Here is a 25,620-nt window from a genome sequence, read left to right as displayed (position 1 = left end):
TTTTATTTTAGAGTAATTTCCCATTACGTTTTACGTGAGTCAGGATCTTAGGGTAACATTTTTTTTACCATACAGTCAACAAAGCACCCTTTTAAATGTTACCTTACGCCTATACGATTTAGGGTTAGAATGTTTTATTTTTGACTGCGGATACATTCGACTTGTAGTGCGAGTAATTTAATTTTCTTGGTGCAATTTATTGTTTGCAATTTAGTTTTGTACGCTACTTAATTGTACGTGTACTACATTTCAATATTATTGCTTTGCAGTAGTACTTAACGTGTGTATTTCCAAAAAAATATTATGGTAGGTTAAATTATTCAACCGAACAGAATAGGTATATAAGTGCCTCTTCCTACTTTACTAATTAAGTAAATTCTCTACAAGTTTTCCTTCATTTATAGTCAATATTTTATTGTTTTAGTTCATCCCTCACAATACTTAAACAAATATTTAGGTAGACCTCAATTAATCATTTCCAACGATTTAAAATTAAAAATAAAACTCAAGCGTCAGAAAAAGATAATTAAGTTTTTAATTTTGGAGGATGAAGTAGACAAAGATCGGTAGCCCCTCCTGGAGCGCTGATATGTTGTTGATAAGCTGCGCAGGCGCTGGTCATCCTGAAACAAAACGATTATCGTGAGATAGCATCGGAAAGATTATATCTAAGATTTCAACTGATATACAGATAATCGAATTAAGTTTAATGTCAGTGAATTCATTAATAAACATTTTAGTGAGAAATTGGGCGGTTGAGACCGTTTTTTAAAATTATTAAACACGACAAAATCGAACTGGCGCCAGGATCTACACGTGAATATACGCAAATTTTAAAATGGGTCACGCAAAACATGATGCCTGTAAAATATATTATAATTTATGTATAAGAAGGCTAGTCCGTTAAGTTAATATCACGATATTTATGTAAAATCGAGAAAAAATGTCATCATGGTTAGCTACCATATTAACAACACTTTATTATAATTTATTGCCTTATCGTTTGGATCGATTTGCAACGACAGATTTGGTCACATGTTGAATCAAAGTTTAAAATAATAGGCATGATACCTAAGCATAGTCACGCTAGTATCAATTCTAAAATTACATAATCTCACGAAGTACGAAAGTTTCAAAGTAAATATTTCAGATCAAAAAGAAATGGTTTTGAGATTAAGATCGTCATGACGTTTTTAAAAGAATCTTCAACAAACTAACGTTTTTAAGAGTTTTTTTCTTTTAAAATAAATTCAACCAGTCCCACATTATTCTGCTGCCCAACCGCCGGGACCCCACCGTGTAAGAAGGAAGTATTAAAGTCATACAAGCTAACCCCACGGGGGACGATCTCTTTAAATACGTCCGATAAAAAACTAAACGACACCCCTCGTGCAAAAATACCCCAAAGGAAAAACGGAACACAAACGTCCATAAAGGAAAATTTATCCGCAAATTAATTTGTACCGGTACGAAATAAAATTAAAAGAATTTTGATAGGATCTCTCTACCCCAGATTCAAGAAATAAGACTTTTTTTTTACCTATTTGTAATGCTACTCCTAAATGTAATGTAAAAATCAAGTTCTTTTGGTCAAAGATTGTCTGAACCGTGCAAAATAAGTTTTAGTTGTTGGATAAGGGGGTTAAATGACTATGGTGATTAATCTTTCAAAATATCCGGTTACATGCCTACTACATTTTACTAAAGTGGTTATATTAAGTTTAATTTCAAAGTTAGTTTTTTTTGCATTATTGGGCTTTTTAAAAGGGCTTTTATTCGTCCCAATAACATCCCTATGCTTTGGGATAATGGTTGTAAAATTTAGCTTCATATTAGACATCTGATTGTTTTATTTTGATCATAATCTTTTTCGAATGATCTTACCCCTTACCCCTAATCTTCTGTACTGCCATATTCACTACTGCAAGGTTGAGTCTAGCCGTATCGTTCTTCATAGTGATTTATTGTGTTCAAAGGTACATTAGATTTTTATGTCGGTGTCTCGGGCGGTAAATATCCGGGCTTCCCTCACACCGAGATTAACGGCTCTGATTTATTTATTTGCGCCGCATGATGGATTGGAGCCCGAATTTTGAGATGCGGTGTGATGGAAACTAGAATACAGTTTTCGTGGTTGGCTGATGGTCGACTCATGAGTAATTTAGAGACTACGTCTGGAGGTTTTAATCCTGTGGAGGGCTTAAGTTTTATTAAGACATTCTATTTGTTGCTTGAACCACTGATTGCTATCAATAAAACATATCATACAGGCACTAAGATTTCAAATTTCATTACAGCAAGTTTCTGATGACATGGGCATAGGTTTTTTAGAGATTCGGATTAGTTGAAGCTCTAATTGTTATAAATACGAGTAAATCATTAAAACTTTCAAACTCGCTAACTTGTAGGAGAAAATGTTGAGTTGTTCTAATTTTCCTTCGTCAGTCTTAAGATTCTACCTACACTCAATGTGATACATGCTGATGATTGGTTCATCCAATCGTGAGATTTAAACTATGATTGAGTTTGAACCCGTCGTTTTATAATATCGGCCTCAGATCAGTCTCAAAGAGCTTTTACTAGTGAAATAAATAACGCGTACTTAAATGCTTCATCTCAATTCTATGATAAGTAGTGGAACAAAATTTTTAGACAGCTTTTAAATTGCCATTCGTCTACGCTATCTGTTTGTCGGTATCTTTTAGTGTACTTATGTCAAAATATCATTACAGAGCCTTATTAGGCACATTCTGATTTACGGAAGAATGGCTCAAAATAAACTTTTACTATTTAAGTATACCTACTTTATGAGCTTTATGATGGATCTGTCGCTTAACTCAAATACTCGTCATGGGAGAGCGATTTGAAATAATATTTCGACATTTTAGGCATTGTACTAATCGTGGTTTATGATTTAATGTTCTTAGTAATCCTGATGGTTTTATGAGTCGTAACTTTTTTTTAATTCGGTATTCTAATTTCGACACTGATATCAAATATGCCAGTCACTTTAAAATTACAATAAATTATTTGTTGATTTAACCTTTGTAGGTTTTTGAAATCCACTTAATGGCTTGCCTAATAGCGTTAGTTTGAAAGTTGTAACCATGCGAAATAAATGATTGCGTTTTTAAAACTTAGCTCGTCAATAGATCTCGCGCCCCCAGCGACTATCGAACTTATGCAATTCTTTCTTATAATTGGCCAATCTTTCCGTTCCAAATAGGTGGTGCTTAATCTCGTACCCTCTGTTGAAGGTGAACTAACAGTGCCTGAAATGGTTATTTTTTTACTTCCCCATTATAAAATGAGTCGAGTGGAGCGAATTAGAGGGGGGCAGATTTAGAGGCAATTCCGCAGTCTTATATTGATTGTAACGGTATGCGTCGTTGGCTGGAAGATTGAGAGCTTTCGCATCTTAAATTAGATCTTTTGCTTGGAAAACTTAAACGATTTTTTTAAATTAAAAGTTTGGTTACCCCAGACATTTGAGAACACAAGACAAGAGACAGTTTGTTTCCACTCAAAGCACTTACAATTCTGTAAATCTTAACGATTGTGAATTCGCATTACCAATATTTTGTGCTTATAACCTTTTATTGGGAGTTTAGGATTACATAATAGTAATGATCACTAATTAACGATGCCAATTTACATTTTAATGTTTTGGCACAATCGGAATTGGTTAGTAGGTAACTATAGAAGATACATACATAGCAACCAACTAATTTATTGCAAATCAATAAGCATCTTGCCAAAATATTGAAGGCTCGTCACCTTCGCCCCATTCCCACCAACGCCACCTCACACCTCCGAACCAATGTATCTCCGGTGTACCCACCGCCGGCACCTGCATCAATCGCAGCCATATTTGTACCAGTTTCATTAACATTCCGGAGGCAAGGCCGATACAGCTTGATATTACAATTTATGGTAGGAGTTGAGATCTATAGCTCAGATAGAACAGTTGAACTGACAGAGACTGTGAATGGGAGTTACGCGTAGTTAGTTTTTTTTTTTAAACCCAATCAAATCACATGTTTGTGTTTACCGTACTAATGTTTTCATAATTTTATGAAAGAAAAAACAATGAGGCACTTTTGCCCCTTCTTGCAACATTGCACTGCTAATCATACCTATGATTGATTTTGTAGGTAGCTCTACATCCAATAAATACATTTTTCAATATCAAATATTACGGAAACTTGTTCACTGCTGTACCAATTACATGAGTTGTTTGCTCTCTCCAATCTATGATTACGTTATTTACGATTGAACCCATAGAGTTATGGGAAGAAAATTAGCATAATTAGCAGTCAAAAAGTACCGCTAATGAGGAGCGGATCTGTTATATACGAGTTTTGATATTCATATTTCGCCGCGTGTCTTACGCGTTGGCAAAGATTAGACAAGAAATAGACAGACACGAAGTGCAATAAGCATCACGAGAAGTTATCAAGGCTATTTTTGTATTAGCTGATACAGAAAGTAGGTAATATGTAGGAACATTATCGTCTCCGAGCTCTGAGGTGACGGCTCTGATTCTAAAACTCAGGTTCAGAAGATTCTCGTGTAAATAAGAGAATCCACTGATCTAACCAATTAAAAACATAACCGTATTTGAAAATGTCGGAAAATTCTCTCTCTATAACCATTTGTAACCGTATTCTGGCAAATACATTTATTTATTTTTGTAATAGGTATACAAACAGTTTATTCTGTTTTTATTTATTTATATCTGATAACTAATAGCATCAAAGTAATTTGGAATTTGTTTTCCGTTTTATCAGTTCAATCATGAAATTATATGATTGTGCCCCTAAGACTAGGCGCAGACCACCTATTTTTAGTTGGCCGATAGTTGGGCTCGATTTTAATTTGTATGAAGAATCGGCCAAATCAAATCGGTGTAATGTGCGCACTTCCATACATGCCCATACTGATTAGCCCGACTAAACTATCGGCCGACGAAAAATGGATGGTCTGCGCCTAGGCTAAAGCAATGAATTAAATTTTAAGTAGGTAGTGTAATTTGTAAATAGTTAATAATAACGTAATATAATATCCATTTAGGCATAAATAAATAAACAAGTCCCCTCTGCGATGTCTAATCAACTAATCGAGCTTTCACCGCACTTCTTAAAACGAGCAATAAAAATAAAATTAATAAAGCGGGGTTCCCTAAATCTGTGTCTCTATCGTGTCACATACCACAGACAAACCAAATGTGAGTATAGACAGTAGGCTCGCTACTGCATCTTCAAATTATCTAATCCTTTGTCAAATTGGTTTTTGTAAAATCTAAGAGTTTCCAAAATATCCAAGGTAGTTCATTAATTACGTTTAGTTTTTACAAATCTGCGTACATTTAACAAACTGTTAAATGGCTAGGTGTTGACAATACCAGAAAATGTTTGCTTGAGATTTTAGATTTAGATTTTAGCATAGACTTAACTAAATTCTTTTTCTTGAAAAATTTCAATGAAGCCTGCTTCATCGGATGTATATTGGAATAGATAGAGATCGAACTTTATTTATCGATATCAAAAACTACGGTAACTCCCTACAACATTATAAAATATATCTAATTCTTTATGCTAATATCAGCCCACTGGTTTTGGCATACTTCAAGCAACTCCCATCCTTAACTCAAGGGAATACGAGCTGAGCTTTTTAGGTGATTTGCCTCTGTTGTACCTAAAACAGTAGTTACATGATACATGGCTCTATGATTATGTGTATTTGCGTTTATTTCAAATAATTTATATTCGATCGGTCGATTTGTTTGTTTATGTGTCTCTAACGGTTATTGAAGTAAATCATTCGAAGATTTAACACACATCTTCCTGCTGTTTTCTAGAATTTATATAGATTTTTCCAGTTTATAGTCTTGATTCTGTGCTTTTGCTGTCGACATGAATGTACTGCCCTAAGCAATACGCGCTGACTAATTATTTCTGCTTCATTCAAAGATTGGTTCAATGAAAATTACATTAAAAGCAATAAAGTTCTAACTAAACTAAATTTAAACTGTAAAAATTCGTTATTTGTTTGATTAAATACATTTTAGAATGCAAACATTAAAAATTTGTACCACATATTGTTCCATATATTTTATGGAAAATGAATTAATACGATATGGATTAACATTAATTTATGTTGAATAAATTAATAGCTCTATTAAATTAATAGTTTACACGATTATTACTCTTCAATAAATTAATAAATTTAAACTTGTCTCATTTCTAACAAAGTTTATACTCAGGTGTTTTATGAGCATGTCCTCAAGATTTTTACGATGCAAAGTTTGAACAAAAAGACCTCGAGACCAATCTCAGCCTGCGTCGGATCATTTGCCCAATAACACAACTTAATTAAGTGACAAAAATACCATCAAACTGGCATTCCAAACTAAAATAAGAATCACGGCCTTAACCCACATACAGCAAGATATTACACGTATAATTTTGCGGACATTAAAATTAACATATAAATCGTGTGGCATTATATCTATGTCTGCACTGGAAGAGATTTATTGACAAGCAAACGTAGGCCAATGTTTGGACCAACATTTGATTAGGTTGACAGTCAACTGTTTCTAAAATCAAGATCATGAAAAGCAAAGTAGATAGATTAGTTGTGTTTTAATACTGATGAAAGATTTTTTTTATTGGCTTGTCAGTTATATTTTTTAAAGGAATAATCGCAAAATGAACAAAAGTTTGCTGTTCCCAAATGAAGTTGTTTTAAGTAACTTTTAAGTGCATAGCACACAGAATCTAGTCTAGGACCGCCACAGTTTTGTAGTTATGGAAAAGATATCCCAAAATCTCACTCTCAAATCCTCACGACCTATAAAATATTCGCAAAGAACGTAAATGTTACACATACAATTACAATTCACAACTTAATTTAGCTGGCACCTTTAGCACTGAGTGGTTAGCATTTGGTCAATGATTGGCCGGGTGTTGGTCGTTGCATTCCAAAGTACAACATTCCAAGCGACACGTGGCGTGGTGGGCGCTATCCGACACCGATGCGTGTACTGTGCACCTACATTGTTCGATTAAGCCTTGCCAGACAAAGTAATAGAAACTGGGTATTGTAATTATGGGTTTGACTTCGTAAGATTCGGAAATCTAAGGCTGGTATTGTGGAATCACGGTCTAAACTCAATTCAAACTTAAGAATAAGTAAGAGTTATTATTATTATAATGTTTTAAATCAAAAACATACATGTCTAGCGTTTAATTGAGTCAGTGTTTTTGGTATGGGATGGTTTTTGAGATGTCAACCACAACATATAGTCCAGTCATTTAAGCTTAAATTAGGTAAGAATCTCGGAATTCGAGATACCCAGCTGTAAGTCTGTAAATACTTGTATATTGACACCCTAAAAGTTGTCTCAAAACCTACATACGGTAGAGTGTAAGCAACTATTAAATTTTAAGGTCAAAGGTCACAAAAATCGGTTTTTTGCGCTTTTTTTGGAAATATCTCATTTCCTATGAGTTTTTTGCTATTTGTATTTATTATCAATATTGTAGAATACAAAATTCTCTACAAATTTTGTTTCAAAAATTTTTTTATACGGTGAACCGTTTTCGAGATAGAGGGCGGCGCTAGTACTTAATTTTGTATTCTACAATATTGATAATAAATACAAATAGCAAAAATCCCATAGGAAATGAGATATTTCTAAAAAAAGCGCAAAAAAAACGATTTTTGTGACCGTTGACCTTGAAATTTAATAGTTGCTTACACCCTACCATATGTAGGTTTTGAGACAACTTTTAGGGTGTCAATATACAAGTATTTACAGACTTACAGCTGGGTATCTCGAATTCCGAGGTGAACTTACTATAATGACTGGACTAATTTTGTGCGTCAAACGTCAGTAAGACTTTACTGATCTCTGCCAGATTTGTATGCTCTGTCACGTCATATGTCACCCCTCCCGTGCCGTTGCCATACCTCAGGCACTTACTCAGTTATACTCTAGAGCAGTCTTTCCCAAAGTGGGCGATAACGCCCCCTTGTGGGCGCTGCAGGCTTAAAGGGGGGCGGTAAGAGACCCAGAAAAAAATGGGACGTTGTGTAGAGGCTTGGGAGGCGTCATTTACTAGGAGGACTCTTAGACACCGACTGAGCACTCGACACTCGACTACAAATGGGGGCCCTAAAAATAATTTATTCTCAAAGTGGGCAGTAGACAATATAAGTTTGGGAACCGCTGCTCTAGACCTATACTGATCCTTGAGTTTAAATCAAGATTTTAGTCATTTTAATAAGGAACTAAGGCTGGGTTGCACCATCTTACTTTAACTTTGAAAAACGTCAAAAATCTGTCAAACTCCATACAAAAAACGCCGGTTAACGTTATAGTTACGGTCAAAGTTAGGTGGTGCTACTCAGCCTTAGTGTGTTGAAAAAAAAAGTTGCTAATCGTCTGCATCGTCATTTATGTGAAATAGCAACCTAGGAATCACAGATATGCTCTGTGCTGCCTGGGTAGGCCATATTATAGGTAGTAGGTATACTAAGGCCCGAGTATCTTCTCCACCTGCCGCTGCCCGCTGCGCGCCCTACGTAATGCGATTTGTGAGACAGGACGTGCGCGTGAGTGGGTGTTTATGACGCGGCTCGTTATCCGCGTCATTGTTTATCGTAATCCACGTGCGACTGTTTGATTAATGGCGGACGATTTATTAACAATTTGCGTCTTCGGGGTTTGTTCGAGTGCTTTCGATTTTGTACCTTGTTACGATGACGGGTTGAATGGATCGGCTGGGATGTGGGAGTGATTTTATGCTGTTTATTAGAATATTCTTACATACATACAATTCCTCTGTTAAAACTCCTAGAAATTGAGGTATAGTTGTTGAAAACTTTTTCAGTATCATCTGGTCTTAAAGCCTCTGCTGCAGGAGCACGACCCTCTCTTTCCCTCTCCTTTAAATAAAAGAGAGGGAAAGAGAGAGAATACCAGGGGTACCTACCTAAAATCACTCTCCACGCTTATCAGAGAAGTTAGGGAGAAATATTTTTCACAGTGACATTAATTAGTACGTACCTACCATATAAAAATAACATTACTTTTCATAAAATTTCCACCTACTGTAACTATATTAATTTTACATTTAATTCTCATGAATTGTTATTCAAAAGCTTAATAGTATTTGCTTGTTATGACCAACAAAAAATAATGCATTATAGGTATCCATGCCCATGCCCATTGTATTAATCCATGCATGAACTACATGCGACAAAAACCGATGAGAGCTGTCAATAAGAAGTTATATTTTATTGCAGAGTTTAATGCAAGAACGTGTACTTCTATGAATTCTTCAGCTCGCAAAAAGTCAGCACGGTTGGTGTGTTTCCTCTTAAGGAGACGGAGCCGTTGATCTTGGTCATCATTTATCTTTTATAGTTGCTTAGTATCTAGAAGATTCCTGAAGATTAACAATGTTAGACATACTCTTTGTAGCTACGAATTATTTAGACAATACAATATAATCACTGTAGAAATATTTTCGGAATATTTGATTAAATAAGACCTGTGCAAATCCACGGCAAGCGAATGACATTGAGCTAGGACTATTGCGTTGACCTGCCCCCCTAGACAAAACGCACTTTTTGATCGAATCGAAAATCGAATCCGTCAACTCCATACAAAAAAGGGGCTTTTCGACCACTTTTCGACTGGTTTACGATTATAATTTGCACTTTGTCTAGACCCACTGGTGTTTTGCACCGTCAGTTTTGACATACGTAGTTACATAACTATAAATAAACTAAAAAGTAAAAAGGGATTGTAAAAAAAAAACTATAAATATGCAATGTAAAATCAGATAGCAAAAAGCTTTTCGCAAGGTAGTCAAATTAAATTTACGTTTCGGTTAATGATTAATTTCACCTATTACCAGTAGGAGGTACCTACTGCGAATACATACGAGCATGTTATGAAAACCAAGCATTAGTGTCAAAAATAGAAGTGCAGTCCAATTTGTCAGAGGCACTGATAAATGACGTCACCGCTAGGGCGGCTGCGTAGGCGTCCGTCAGCCGCCAGGTGTGGTGCAGCCTTATTTATGCCGCCGTGGGCCCGCGGATTTATGGCCCTAGGAGAACCTAGGCTGGGAGCAGAGAGACCTAAAAATCTAATGTTGATACCTTTGAACCAAGGAAAAAGAATTATGTACTTGGTGTCAAATAAATGTTATAAATAAAGAGTTTAACTCTCATACTAACAAACGTTTATTCCACTCAAAAACTTTGACTAATCTCTGAATGACGCTTTTCTTATCATTCTGTCATATTTAGACGGAAATTGCAAGAGATTTACTCGAAGTCCTCAAGGCACTTCCCGTTCTGTAATAAATACCTTAGTCGAGGAGCACAGAGGAATCAAAGTTTGTTATTGAAACAATAGGGTATTTGCACCACTAATCATTGACGTACTTTATAAAGCTGTCAAAACGAGACTCGCCCATAGATTTTGTAAGGCAATACTAGCCAGTGACGTCACTATTAAAATGCGACCTCCAACGCCTCGACGCCTGCCAAGCGTGGGGATTATGGTAAAACCCTCCACTATAGTGGTGGAGGCTCATAGTTCAGCAGTGGACTGTAAAGGGCTGTTGCTACTGATGATAGACAGTATCGATCACTAATAACCCCCTGATAGTTATTTTGAAAATATATTTCATGTACAGAATTGACCTCTCTACAGATTTATTATAAGTATAGATTAGACTGAAACATAGGTACAAAGAGAAAACTGTTACAAAGAGTTTACGTCTAGCCTAACAAAATCACGGCACCGTTATTTGCTAACGTTTGTAATTATATTTTAGTAATAATGTAAAATATTTTACAATTATTACTCAGATATTATTGATAGCCGCCTTTACATCGTTTTCGAACAAAGTAATTTCCAATATTTGTTAAAAATGGCCGTAAATCTGTCAACGTGTGAGGAAACTGTATGTTTTACGATCTGTTGCGCGTGATTAGCCGCCGGATTAGTACACTATAAGTAGATAAATTTAGTCGAATACTGAATTTAAAGTTCCAATACATTATTTTATGAAACTATTTTATCCAGCTCAAGCTACGTCTTTACTTTTTTTTCGATCTGAGAGCGACCTCCCCCCATGCGGCAGCCACGTATTCATGCCTCCTATCGATAACCAACCGAAAGGGGAGGGAAATCTGTGGAGGACCTCGGAATTATCGCTACGACTCTATCCCTGTCCCCAATCCAATTGTTGGGGACGTAATGTCTCGGCAACCACCGCTATGCCAGCCTCCCACTCTGCCAGAGACTGGATATCCAGATCCTGGGCTGCCCGACAGTGGTTTAGATTACCCTGCAACACGCACTTTGTGGGCCATTCATCTGCTCCATTTGGACGGCTTTCATCCACCGACTGGCTAGCAGCGGTGGTGACAGCAGGCTGGGTCAGGGGGATTACATTTAGGTCCCCTCATTTTGTGGCCAGCTGGCCGCCGGCTGCCCAAACCGTGCAGAGTGGCTTTTCACTGCAGGAATCGGTTTTGTGTCCCTCCTGCCCGCAACGGAAGCACAGGCTGGTCATTTGCCAAAAAATGATAGGGCCCAAAAGATAAGGAGACATGTAAAGTGGCCCATAAAGGCTACCTTTTCTTTTTTATTATTTACTATATTTTGACGTTCATAAGTGCCACTTGTGGTCTAAACTGAATAAATATTTTTGATTTTGATAGTCAAACAAAAGGAGGCTCAGCTCCCGGCCTAAGCGTCTCATCGCGATATAAATGAATGTTTTGCGTATTTACAACATTGAGAACGTTTGCAGAAACCGGTCAGCTGACTTATGGACATTATTACACGACTCGCTCCCCGCAAAAAACATTTGTTTATGTTTGTATTAGAAGTTTACTTTATGTTTATTTTCTGGTTTGACATTCCTAATTTACTTTAATGTAGCCAACTCGCGTTTTAATTGAGCAAGGTAATTGAAAATAGCTATAATGGCATTGCGTTTAGATACGGTGACACAAATTGGCAAAGATAAAACTACTTCTATTTAATTTAACTTTTAAAATACTCACGTTTAGAGGTAGCTGTAGGTAATAACTGATATAGACTGTAAACAAAATTCAATTAGAATTGCATAACATCAAAATGATTAGATAAATGGGAGTAAATGGCAAACTGGGTATTTGACGTCATCATAGCTTGATTTCAAAGTCAAAGTCAAAATTTCTTTATTTGTATTATAGACTATTTAAAAATAGTACTTACAAATCGTTGAATATTTTGCTCTTAAGGAGCCTCTACATGTCTCATAATCTTTTTACCCTACCAGCGCTTCGAGACTAATATTTGGCAAGTGCTAAGAAGCGCCACAACAAACTCGGTCACCACTGTCTGCCGGTTGATATAAATAAATAGATAGAAGTAGGTGGAAGTAGCATCACAGAATAATAATAAGTACTACGTACAGAAGTTTTACTTCGCGAAGGTATTTAAAAAAATGTATGCTCAATGTCATTAACAATATGGTGTAATTTAGCCTGTCTCAAGAGTCAAGCACCATTTTGTTGACAAACGTCAGTGATCGGCACTGCGCCGAAGCTGTAGGGCTGACTTCGGTAAAATGATGTGACGTGAGGTGCCAAACTGCGGAAAATGGCGGAGGAAATAAATGATTTAGCATGAATTATCATGAATAATATTAACTACTTATTTACCTCTCAGTGTCTTGAGGCAACTTAAAAAAGTACATTCTGTGTTTTTATTATTATTTAGGCAGTTAAATACTGTACAGTATTTAGTACACCATTTTCTTTATTTTCTTCCATCATACACAAGAATACGCGTGCGTGAGTCAATGTTCGCTCGTATGTGAGGCCTTGTCGAATAGTATCCTGTAGGTGGGCCATCGTGCGTGTTTTGTTTTCGATGTAAACTCGCGGAGATGAACAGGCCTGGTAGCATTAGTAGGTACATGATTCAGAAGCAGTGCTCAGAGTTTTCCACGCATTTCTTGTATGGTACGTGTATCCTATAAGAATGGGTACATACAAAATTGCGTAGTATAATAAGCAAGGTATTGACGTGCCTATAATTATGTATGTATAGACTTACAGATAAGATACACAAAAATGAAAATTACACACATAAAAATTTGGATAACCAAGTTATTCGTAAATTTCTATCGTATAAAGCCATGGTAGTATCGTGTTGTTGGTGTTTTTTGAAAAAATGGTCTCCCATTTATTTTTTCAAAGACTATTTAGGCCGACCCGATAAAATAATCCAAATGGAACTGTTTAAAGAGTCAACCAAGCAATAGCATTCTGCTTCGCAAAAGTATGAGGTCCTGGTATAAAGTGCACCCTTTTTATCGCTTTAACCCCCGCCATTAGAAGGGTTGAGGTCGCGGTCGGTTCCACCCGCTGCACTCGCTGCAGTCTTTCAACCGGCATTAGCGAGTTAGGGTTGTGAAGTGAGGAGTGTTAATTAGGGACAGTAATTATAGCTGGGGAATCAGCCTCTTTTTGTTTTGGTATACAAACATTTAAATAAACAAAAGTAAAACCACTCGCGCTGTAGAGATAAATTAACATTTTGTCACTTTTAAGTATCAGGCTCTGTAGTTTAGATCTAGTGTTTAACTCAGTCAGTGCCTGAAGTAGATGAGTGGTACGGGAGGGGTGAGACATTGAATGACGTGACAGAGCATACAACTCTGAAGGACATTGAATATAAAGCCGGTTGCAGACCAAGAGCTAAGCTAAGTTAGTTTCGTTTAGCTCGCATAGCTGACGCAGTTTCCCATAGAATTGGCATACTTTTCAGTCTACACACGACTATGGGAAACTGCGTCAGCTAGCTCTTGGTCTGCGTTAGCTCTTGGTCTGCAACCGGTATAAGGCTCGCTGACGTTTGACATCACAAAAACACCCTCCGTCCCTCCCGTGCCGCTCCCATACCTCAGGCACTAAGCACTGAGTATATTTTCTACATAATGTAGGATGTGACTTGAGTACCTATAGCAACAATTTCATCAATTGTGCACCTACACAATTAGTTAAACATTGTAACATTTTTTGAAGACATAAAAAGGTCGCGAAAACCTATCCTTTTTGCAAATCATAAGTAAAAATAAATAACATTGATGTGTGTATGCCGCTAATGATTGATTTCAAAATGTATGGCACGACCATAACATAAACTGTAAATATAAATTACTAAACAGTTGTTGAATGCAATATCCTAGATACAAATAATGCGTTATCAGATTGACACTCAATTCATAATGTATTGTTTAGATATTATTGTCAAAGTCTAAACGTGATTTCATCACGCGTAGGAGATCTGTTATTCCATGTTGCTTTGTTGACAGCAATCGGCTAGAGTAAGATATAATCAAACGTAGCTCCTAAAGTACCGTAAAATTGTGGAGCAATAAAAAATCATGGCCTCCCGAACTAACAATTACTTTTGTTTATGTTATTAGGCGGGTAGAGTACGGAATGACTGGAAATGCAGAAGCGTCATTAATATGCCTACCTTTTATGCCTATGTCTTTGACTTTGGGCGGAGTACAACCTACATAATAAAACCTTCTGGTCCTTGGTACCTTCCCATCCCTTGATGTTTCTGATGATATTGTTCTTGCCCCCACATTTTAAAGAAAAGGTAATAGAAATCAGTGGTCTGACTTATCTTATCAGATTTGAATACTTTGGATAGGAAAATATCAAGAATAATATGTTTTAAATGCTAAAACTGAAATTTTGTTACGAATGAATCACTGTATGAACGTCAAGCAAAATCTTGATAAGTCAATTGCTCAGAGGACCACAAATGTAACTAGTGTTTTCTCTTAAATATTAATTACAACATAATAGTATTTCATTTCATTACTTTACAAATGGGTAATTAATAATTGCGATTCGAAAATTAAATTTACAAATAGTGCCATCTATCATTCTTACTCTATGGCCGGACATTGAGAGAGCCGCGGGCGCCGATCGCAGCCGAATGTGGCCGAAATAATTTAATTAGTCGGGTAATTGCCGCCACTGCAGGTGCTGACCGTACCCAAGGAATTTGTACTGTCAGCAACAAAAAATGACATTTATTTCACTTACGAGTACATCTTTGGCGTAATCCACGAATTCTTAATATTAAACTGTAGAATGAAACTTTTTTGCCTTTGCTATTCTATATGAGATTCAAAGACTGATTTCTCAAAATACAAACAATATCCAAGCGGTACTTATTCCATTGTAATAGGTTCGATTTTGTGAGGAAAATGTATGTACCTATAGGTACATACATACTTATAAGTCTGATGTGTTATTGAGGCATTACAGGTAAATAACATCGAGCCTGATGACAATGACCACAAAGCAGTAGGTACCTATACCTTGATTTTTTAGAATCCAGCAGAGATGTAAACAAACACTTTCATACACAATTACACCATAATCACTTACGTGTTCATAATATCATACACATTATTTAACAAGCCCATGAAACCAACTTTATTTTCACGTTTATACAAGTTTGAAATCAATCTTTGAAACAAATTATTTTAGCAAAATACGTGGACGATGAAAATTTGTGAGACTTGTCAAATTGACTTGACGTTTAAAATCATGTGTTATCTCCATATTGTCTATGACTTGTCTCTGACACATCAGTGCTGTAACCTGTTAGTCATAGACAATAATCTGTAAATTTAATCGATATTATTTTAAGTATTCACTTATTCCGATTACTGATTAATTTTAAATAAAAAATATACGATACTTTGTTTAGTTTTCCAGCGATACTTCGACAATATTGGAGATAACGTAAAATTATTTTTCTACTTTTAGTGTATACTTTTTCGGAGTCAGTTTAATTTTTAGTCGGTTTTATTTAAACGAAATTATTTTACTTTTTTATGTAATTATGCTTACGTATTGTTCCATTGCTTATTTTCCTATATAAGTAAATAAAATAAAAGAAAATAAAAATCTTCTTTCAATGAGGGTTTTCGCGATTAAAAAATCCGCTAGATGGCAATACGTAGACGCGAGGTCCAAATGCTGCGTGATTAGTGGATTTTGACATATTATTATCTGTCAATGTCATGTCAAAAATAACCAATCATGCAGCATTTGGACCTCGCGTCTACGTATTGCCATCTGGCGGATTTTTCAATCGCGAAAACCCTCATTGATAGCATCTTAAATTACCTCCCTAGCGGAATAGAGCAACAAAGAACTGAGCGAGCGAGATGTCACTAGTAGCAACACTGTCAAACAGAACTTTTTGCAACTATTTGAAGTTTAATAACTTTACGGATATCATTGATTGTTTTACTGTCCAGTGTGTTTTTTGATTACATCTGTGCATGCAGTTTGTTTCCTGTTCTCGAAAATTTCATAATCAGTTCACATTCAATGTTGCGACTTTGTTGCATATTTTTAGTATTTTGACGATCACCCGGCGATGATACGCAAGTACTACAATAATTTCACTTCGCGATTAACGAGAGGTTTTGTCGCATCACTAGTTCACAGACTAAAAATATTTTTATGTCAGTTGGCCATTTTTGATGACATTTCTGCTGATTTCTAAAAAATTAGACTGTAGTCAGGAATGATTATCACCTACCCCCCTAAAATATGAATCTCGAAAAATGAATGAATAAAATATAAAATATCGCGTCTTTTTAAGATAAACAAAATATTCTAAATGGTTTTTATTGCAAGGAAGCCTGCCCTTGAAATGGCGATAATTATTTTGTCTATGCTAATTTGTGGCTGACTTTATAGACCTAGTGCCAAAGTCGAAGGTCGATTGATAACATTTAAATTAAAATGCTATTCTTTTTATTTTTAAATAACGCCAAAATATCGGGTTGTATCTAAGTAAATTTAACATACGTTGATCTGTTTAAGAATAATGATCATCCGGTCAAAACGATGGGTCCGTTAAGAATACTTAACCCAGATACATTTGTAACACTCCGAGAAACCATGACATTATAAATTTCTTCAGCCTAGTTGTGTTCCTCTCAAACAGTGTCAGTGATCAATAATTATAATTATTGACGAATCTGCCAAAAAATGTTCTGAAATATTCCGGCATCAATTCACCAACTCAAATTTACTTATAAGGATGTCCACATCATGTCACGAAACCGAGCATCGGTTCCCACACTCCTCGGCTGCAACCTTCGCAGGCCTACACGGTATCTTAAATAATAATGAAGTCTGTCATAAGGTCAGAAATGTCAAAAGGCTTAATGTTATTCATCTGCTGGCGTCTAGATAGTGTAGATCGTATCGGGCGGCGATTCTCGATCACCTTTCCCCAGTAGGTGAAATCCAATTGCATATTCATTCATTTTTGGCGTATAATTTTCATGATATATTAACCGTCGTTAAGAGACTCAGAGTCTATAATTAACTGGCTACTGTGTTAAATCTGAATTATTCATTAGCCAAAAATAATTTTATTAATGCAGGATGAGTGAAAAAATTAATAATTTTCGCCTGTGGGAGGACTCGCGAGTTTCAGGAATCAAAAGAGGTCCGTGTTGGTTCGAGTGGGATGCCCTCGGAGGCTGTGTTCTTTGAAAGATCACGGCCATTATGTAGAATGAACACCATGATTATTGAATTCATTGGTTTTTTTTCGCGGGTGATCAATTAAGTACGTGCTACCTTGTTTTTTAAATTACCTTGTTTTATTGGCCATAATATTAATATGAAGCATTTAGTGCGTTTCTTTATCTATTATGGAAATCATGTGCAATTAGATTTTTGCGTAATTGCGCGTTCATAGTTGTATTACTTCACTTCAGTCAACAGAGATTTAAAACATAAATAATTGGCAACCGTCATCCACTTGACATTCGTGTGATCCGCCGGCGGCGCCGGTTGTAATTTATTTTCATGCATAACTCAATATAATTATCACTATCTCCTTCGAATTGTGATCGGTATCAGTGAGTACAGATATTTTGAAGAGATACCAAAGAACAAAAAATTTACACTTCCTAAGCAATCTATCAAGTAAGGCACAATGGATTATAATACATTCACATAAATATTTAAATGAGGTGTTAATTTTTCAATTAACCGGTCTTTCTTTACGGTAATATCTTCATAAATCATGTTTACCCGACTTTGAAAAGGGGGAATGGTCCATAAGAAACTGCGTGCAGGAAAGAAGTGACCGTAAATATCTTGATTACCATACTTAAAAGGCGTCAGGTATGAGTAACTATTTCATTTGCTGACGGTATTGCGCATTCTTTAGAGGCAGTTTAGATTCTTGTGGATTGCAGAAAAAACTGTTTTTTATTGGATAGAATAACATACATCCGTTAGTATCTACATGTTGTTAATGGTAATGTGGTGGATTTATGTCTTTAAATTTATGGTATTGGATACAATACCCATTTCATCTAATCAATCTGATCTGTTTATGGTGGCTTAAATAAAGTCTGGCACCATGATTGTGCAGCAAGTTGTTAAAAACCACATGAAGGCTATCTTAATCACTGAATGTATTTAATTATTCTATTGTACTAATAAATCAAATTAGTTCTTGACAAGATACACTTGCAACCACTCCTTTATAGGATTCAACTTCCTTAATTACTTATTTTTAGAGTTGAGATTTGAATAGCTTTAATGATATCCTAGTGTTGGCGCAAAAGTGATTACATTTTGATATCGATAGTGTAGTATATTATTCATATCGATATGTAAACTGCAGTTACTGTACCTGTAACTGCAGTAAAATTCCGATAAAAGTTAGGTAAAATGAAAGAAATATTTCACTGAACATAGCCTTGCCGAGATACTTGATTGACCGTGTTATGAAAAATCATTCATAGAGTTCATAGTATTTGTCTTCCTGCAAGATGAGATTGTCTTATAGATCCAGGTCGTTTTCGTTATTGGCGGAAACAATAAACGTGATGACGCGATTGATAGCACTGCAGTACATGCTCAGTACAGCTATCTTACCATCGATATTGATCTATTGATAATATCGACATTACCGCCATCACTACCGATCTGAAGTAGGAACTGATAAGCGGCCAGTTAGCGCTTGTTAATTAATATCGCGGAGAATGCAGTCGGTCCTGTTTGTTTGTATAAGGCGATTTGTTCGACTTTGTACGCTTTTTGTATGGCTGGCTTTTTGTAAATTCATTGGATTGTTGACGATTTTATTCAGATACAAGTAATGTGGATAGCTTTTTGAGCGAGTATCATTACCTGATTAGAATATGCCAGTTGTTGCTCAGTTTGCTCAGATATTATACAGCTAAAATACCCATTATTGTTTCTGCAAGCATCCCAACTAATATTATAAATGCGAAAGTAACTCTGTCTGTCTGTCTGTCTGTTACGCTTTCCCGCTTAAACCTCGCAACCGATTTTGATGAAATTTGGCATAGAGATAGTTTGAGTCCCGGGAAAGAACATAGGATAGTTTTTATCCCGGTTTTTGAAACAGGGACGCGCGCGATAAAGTTTTTCTGTGACAGACAAAATTCCACGCGGGCGAAGCCGCGGGCGGAAAGCTAGTTTTTCCTATAACTGGGTAAATGTTTCGGCAGCACTGAACCCAGGCATCTTAAATTTTATCTAAGAACTCTACATAAAATTGTATAAAATTTCAAAATGACCTTGGAGATGGTTAAATCACACTATCTACTATATCGCTTCCACCTTGGGCCTGATCATCCCTTACCGTCAGGTGAGATACAGGCAAAGAGCTTCCTTGTTGTGGATAAAAAAATGGTAACATGTTAACATTGTTAAAATTGTTTATGATCTAGGACACTAACTGTAGTGTACATATTCCTAAAACGGTACAAGTCTAAGGTTCATTGCGGCCCAAATCATGGGTTTCTGGCACAAATCATTGAGGGTAGTGGTAGTAAACGTTAAATATTGCACATAAACAAATAAATTATTATTAACCAATGACGTAGAGGCCGATAGGGGACAGCATAGACTTATGCAAGTAGAGAAGCGGCTCATTTGTGTAATATTCGTGTCTTGTACAAAGGATTGTACAGGACACATATTATACTGTTAAAATAAACCTCAACTCCAATAAATCGATCCCCTGGCAATAGGTAAACGAATTACTCAGGTAACTTTGATTAAAAAAATATTTTTTTTTCATTATTTTCCGTAAGAACTGCTACAAACAATTCAGCGATTAAAAAATCGGCTTATAATCTCACTAATATTTATTTTCATACACATGACTTCATAACCGTGTCTAATTGCTCCCAGCTCTGCGTCCCCATAATAAACGACAAGTCACACAGAGGTGGTATAGCCAGACTAACTGCCGGATTACTACTTCCGTGCTGCAATATTGCACTATAATGGTATTAGTGCGCACTGTGATTTACCATTAATGTAACAAATGAATATTGGTTTTTCCTAGTCTTCTTATTTTGCTTAGACGGCATTTCAATGTTTGGTAAGCCCCTTGGAAAGATTTCTAAAAAACATAACCCTCCTTCTGGCGCAGTCGGGTTCAGTTCAGTTTAAAATCTTTAAATAATAGTAGCTGATCTTCAACAATTTTAAAATGTGTCGGTTAGATTTAATTTTTTTCCTTCCGTTGCATTACCTACATACTTGCTCGTACACGATAACAGTAAATTATGGACTATAGATGACGTACGCATCTTTATAAAATTAACTATTGGAGCTGCTCTGGTATTATGTGAACTAAAAAAGCATTTCTCTCATATAAATATTATTTGTAATATCCGTACTTTGCCCGCGGTCACTGCTCAGCATCGATATCTATTACTGCGCACTTTAAGCCCGATATAAGGCCAATTCTCTGAGAGCGTCGTCAAACCGCCAATAACTATAATGCGGTTATGCGAGCGCGCGTCCACGCACTATTTCGGCTATCGACTCCTCCACTATATTGGATTCGTGTAAAGACGGTTTGTCAGTTTGTTTCTTTTTATTAGTCGATTTATCTCTAGAACTAAAATGCAAAGATGAAAACTTTACTGTCCAAAATACAGGTGTGTTGCAAATCATTATAGGTGTTGGAATGTACCTACTTAAAAAGCAAGGAAGTACGGAGGTCATAAATCAGGCGTAAGACTTTAAAGTCCAAAGGTATCTGGCATGGCTTAATTGGACCAAAGTCTATGCCTCTCGTGATTATATTTAGTTTAGGGAATTAATATTCTTATTCTTAATAATTAGTTTTACTTGGGCAGAAAAATTAGCAATTTATTTTTATTAAAAACACGTGCTATGAAGTGAAAAAAATTGAATTAATACAAAAATTGTCACCAAAATGTTGCTAAATTGCAAAATTAAAGGAACTAGGGGTCATGCAATAAAATCTAAATTCCACGCAGGTACAGCCGTGGTCGGAAGCTAGTTCCGGATAACTCTGGATTTTCCCGCATCGAGTGCATGAAATATATTAACGCCATAAAAAGCCTCCCGGCTCGTAAAAATAGATGTACAAAGCGTTACGCGCGTTTCGCATCAATAATTCAAGATTACTTGACTCACTCTCCTTGGATAGATTTCTCATTTCTAGTATTTACTTCGCTCTGTACCCCCAACTTATTTTCAACCTAAAATCTTGAACACAGAGTTCAATTTCAAATGGGTAAGGTAGCTGGTACGTTTTTCAGATTTCTTGATATGGCGGGATAACACTGTTAGCGTAATTACTATAAATTATGATCAGTAAGCCAAGGACGAGGTTGTTTAATATTGAAGCGGCGAGAGTTACGACAGCGCGATCGACCCTCTTAGTATGGGGTTTGAGGAACATTCGAAATGAAATTGAAAAACGTGCCAGAACCTTTGAGTATAGGCACCTGTGTTTTTACTCTAGTTGTTTCGCTTGCTTCTAAAGAGTGACCTCCTTGTACGCGATAATATTAAATGCTAGCGAGCGGCTAAGGGATCAAATCCTGTACGTACTCGTACTTTTTAAATTCTAAAGGATTTATACTAGGAGTCATGGGTGCAACGCAACGTTCTTCTGTAGTGGAGTCACAGAAGTTAAAGCTTCTTAGTTTAGAACTAACTATCAAGCTGTGTGATTGAAACTGATGAAGCATTTATGGGATATCTAAGTAAACCGTTGATGGTACTTATTAACAATCCAGCTTGATGTCGCTTAATTCATTTCAATATGATATTACATTGCTCTTCATCCAATGTTGTATGCGACCAATTTGCCGACGAACGAATACTGCCTCATCTATCACAATATCTCAAAATTTAAAATTACCCGACTTATTGAATTACACCCGCCGTTTCGCGTAAGACGGCCAAACAACGGGTCCCCTCGCCACGCACGTTCGCGTCGTTACAATATATCTCTTTAAATGCGCCGCGCTATTTTTTTGACAGAGGCTGGGTAGCGGTGCTCCTCGCTTGTCCCTAAACTGTGTTATCTTATTTATTGCAGATAGGAAAGGAATATGAGTGGGTAAACAGGTATGTTTTGCTCGGTACGCGTTAGTGTATTATAATCTTGTACCAGGGATATTTCCTTCAGGTGGCTTATTTGTTAAACGTAAGCAAATGTCAGTTGCATTAAGAGATTTATGCATTAACATATTTAACGATGATGTATGTACTTAATTAACTTACATCAAAATGGTTGGATATTACAGTAAAGATGGAATGACAGCCAAATCGTTGGATTTTGAAAGTGTAATTAACAACATCTACGTTTTTCTTACGCTTTTCATTTGTGAAAAATTTATGTACTTTTTTAAATAACGCGTGTTAATTTTTCGTGCATTAAGAGGTGCTGTTTTACAAGCAATTAATGGGAAAAAACTATTAGTCAATTAACAATTTATCAGGAATAAATCATAATTATCACTGCTTTCGTCTTTAAAAATTTAGAACCACAATCAAAAGTAGTTTCAAGTCTCAGAAATCGATTTTCGCGTTTCCTAAACACTGCACACTTCAGAGCAGTGTCACGCACGTACACGCTGCACCGGCTTCACGCACGGAGGGGCTCGGAGACTGAGTTGTGGAGCTGTGACGGCTGTGACTGGAGCCGGCGGTGTTTGTGAGCTTAGATTGGCTGCTACAGCTTGGTTAATGGGCGCGCGTGCGAATGTGTCGAGGGTGGATTTAAATGTACTTGATGGTTTTGGAAAACGAAGCGCTAGTTAGTTTTAAAGCCGGATAGTAGCGAAGAACAGAGTTGTGGAGCTATGACGGTTGTGACTGGAGCTTATGATGCCGTCTTAGATTGGCTGCTACAGCTTGGTTAATAGGCGCGCGTGTAATTAACTTACAACAGTCTGGCAATATACTGTTCAGATCAGCACAGACCTTGCATGTAATAGTTCCAATAGTTCCATATCATTGGAGGAAATAATACAAGATGTGAGCGAGGGTAGTTCACACTGGCTTACGCGATAAATACTTTTCACTTTCTTTCTTTAGAAAGAGTTTTAGCCTTCAGATCCACTTTGCATCCGTGGCCAACTCATACATCCCAGCACTGACAGGCAGATCCACTATCAGGCAGGCTTCCAATTAAGTCAGCGGCGTCACGTATGAGGCGGTATCGGCGCTGTCCTGGGAGGCATCGATTGGCCGAATCCCGGCCGTCCTGCGGGATCGACGCGTAATTTCTCCAGGAGGTACGTAAGCCGCATGCGGGATCGCGCGCAATCGCTCACCCCATTACGCTGCGATGCGGAGTGCGGGACGAGGTGGGAGATGTAGCGGGTCAGCCATAGTCCAATTCCACAGTAAATACATGTCTACACCGATTTTTACAAAGTTATACATAGTCGGTCACGTCATGAGACGCCCAGGAAACCATTTTTTTCCCATATACCATATCGTAAAGCAGTCCTTGGCACTGTCATTTAAAAGGAAAGGCAAAGGATGCCCACTGGCCACCTAGTGGTCCGCGATCCACGGCCCAAACAAATGTTTCGACAGCCCAGGACAGACTGTCCTGACCTCAGAATGAGAATAGCCGGCCCCAAATAATGGGAAATGGCTAGGACAAAGAAGAATAAGAAGGATAAATTACCAAACTCTCTACGATCTCTTACTTAAACTCTCTTCCTATTTCTTCTCCAAGCTCCTTTTCATTCTCCCCTGTCACCATTGATGAGACCAAAAAGTTCATCCTCTCTATAAAATCAACAGCTGTTGGCCCGGATGAGGTTAGTAGAGCGATGATACTCCTTATCCTGGATGACTTACTTCCTGTTATCACCCATATCATCAACTCCTCTTTTGACCGTGGGTGCTTCCCTACCGCTTGGCGACTAGCTCATGTCATCCCTTTACCCAAACTCTCCAACCCTACCGCATTAAACCAATTTCGTCCTATCTCCATCTTACCCTTTCTTTCCAAAGTCCTCGAAGCTGCTGCTCACAAGCAATTCTCTAAATTTGTTTTAGAAAACCATCTCCTCAGCCAATTCCAGTCTGGCTTCCGCCCGGGACACAGCACTACCACTGCACTCTTGAAAATTGTTGATGACGTCAGAGCCGGCATGGAGGAGTCACGCGTTACCGTTCTTGTATTGATCGATTTCTCTAACGCCTTCAACACGGTCGACCATGACATTCTTCTTGCCATTCTACTCCACCTCGGAGTCTCATCACCGACCGCAGAATGGTTCTCATCCTATCTGCGCGGTCGGAGACAGGCGGTGCGATTCGGTCAAGCATACTCGGAGTGGATGGACCTTGCTACCGGCGTACCTCAAGGGGGTATACTCTCACCTATCCTTTTTTCCGTCTTCATCAACATTCTTACTTCTCACCTTTCTTCATCGTTTCATCTCTACGCTGACGACCTCCAACTCTACGTACAGGCTGACCCTTCTGAGATATCTGATGCGGTTTCGCGTTTAAATGCTGACCTACACAGTATTGCCGATTGGTCCGGAAAGTTCGGTGTGAGGGTCAATCCTGGCAAGTGTCAGGCGATTGTGCTGGGGAGCTCCAGGCAGCTGGCTAAACTGGATCTGGGATCGGTCCCTAGTGTTGTCTTTGACGGAGTTGTCGTTAACTTCTCTCCATACGTGAAAAATCTCGGACTCTTCATTGATAGCACTCTGAGCTGGTCCCAGCATGTCAGGGAAGTCAGCAGGAAGGTGATCGGTTCACTGCGGACACTCTACCGCTTTAAAAACTTCCTCCCTTCCAGCACTAAGACCTTACTTGCTCAGTCTCTGATCCTGCCTATCCTCGACTATGGCGATGTATGCTGTACGGACATCTCACAGGAACTTTTAAACAAGCTGGACCGCCTCTTGAACAACTGCATCAGATTTATCTTCGGCCTCCGCAAGTTTGACCACATCTCACCTTTTCGCTCGCAGCTTGGTTGGCTTCCCATCAGACAGCGTAGATATCTTCGTTCACTTTGTATGCTTCATTCAATTCTTTTCAATCCTGACTCTCCATCTTATTTAAAAGATAAATTTCAGTACCTACACTCCACTCACAATAGAAATCTTCGCTCTAGTCAGACTCTTCAGCTTGCCACCCCTCTTCATAGCACCGGCTTCATGTCCAACTCTTTCCTAGTCTCCG

The 25,620-nt window shown here is 37.4% G+C and overlaps 1 long non-coding RNA gene across 1 annotated transcript in view; it reads right to left on the bottom strand.

Moving 5' to 3' along the window:
* Positions 1-512: 512 nt before the first annotated feature.
* The window catches only part of LOC135088474 (uncharacterized), a 218,731-nt gene continuing 193,623 nt past the window's right edge, over positions 513-25,620 (bottom strand). Inside the window, exon 3 of the long non-coding RNA XR_010261046.1 lies at positions 513-623. This is a non-coding gene — a long non-coding RNA (uncharacterized LOC135088474). The remainder of the gene's footprint in view (positions 624-25,620) is intronic.

The sequence above is a fragment of the Ostrinia nubilalis genome, chromosome 4 (genome assembly GCF_963855985.1).
Source record: "Ostrinia nubilalis chromosome 4, ilOstNubi1.1, whole genome shotgun sequence".
NCBI classification, from domain to species: domain Eukaryota; kingdom Metazoa; phylum Arthropoda; class Insecta; order Lepidoptera; family Crambidae; genus Ostrinia; species Ostrinia nubilalis.
Note: the sequence above shows the minus strand (reverse complement) of the source record. Positions and strands in the feature narration are given on the sequence as shown.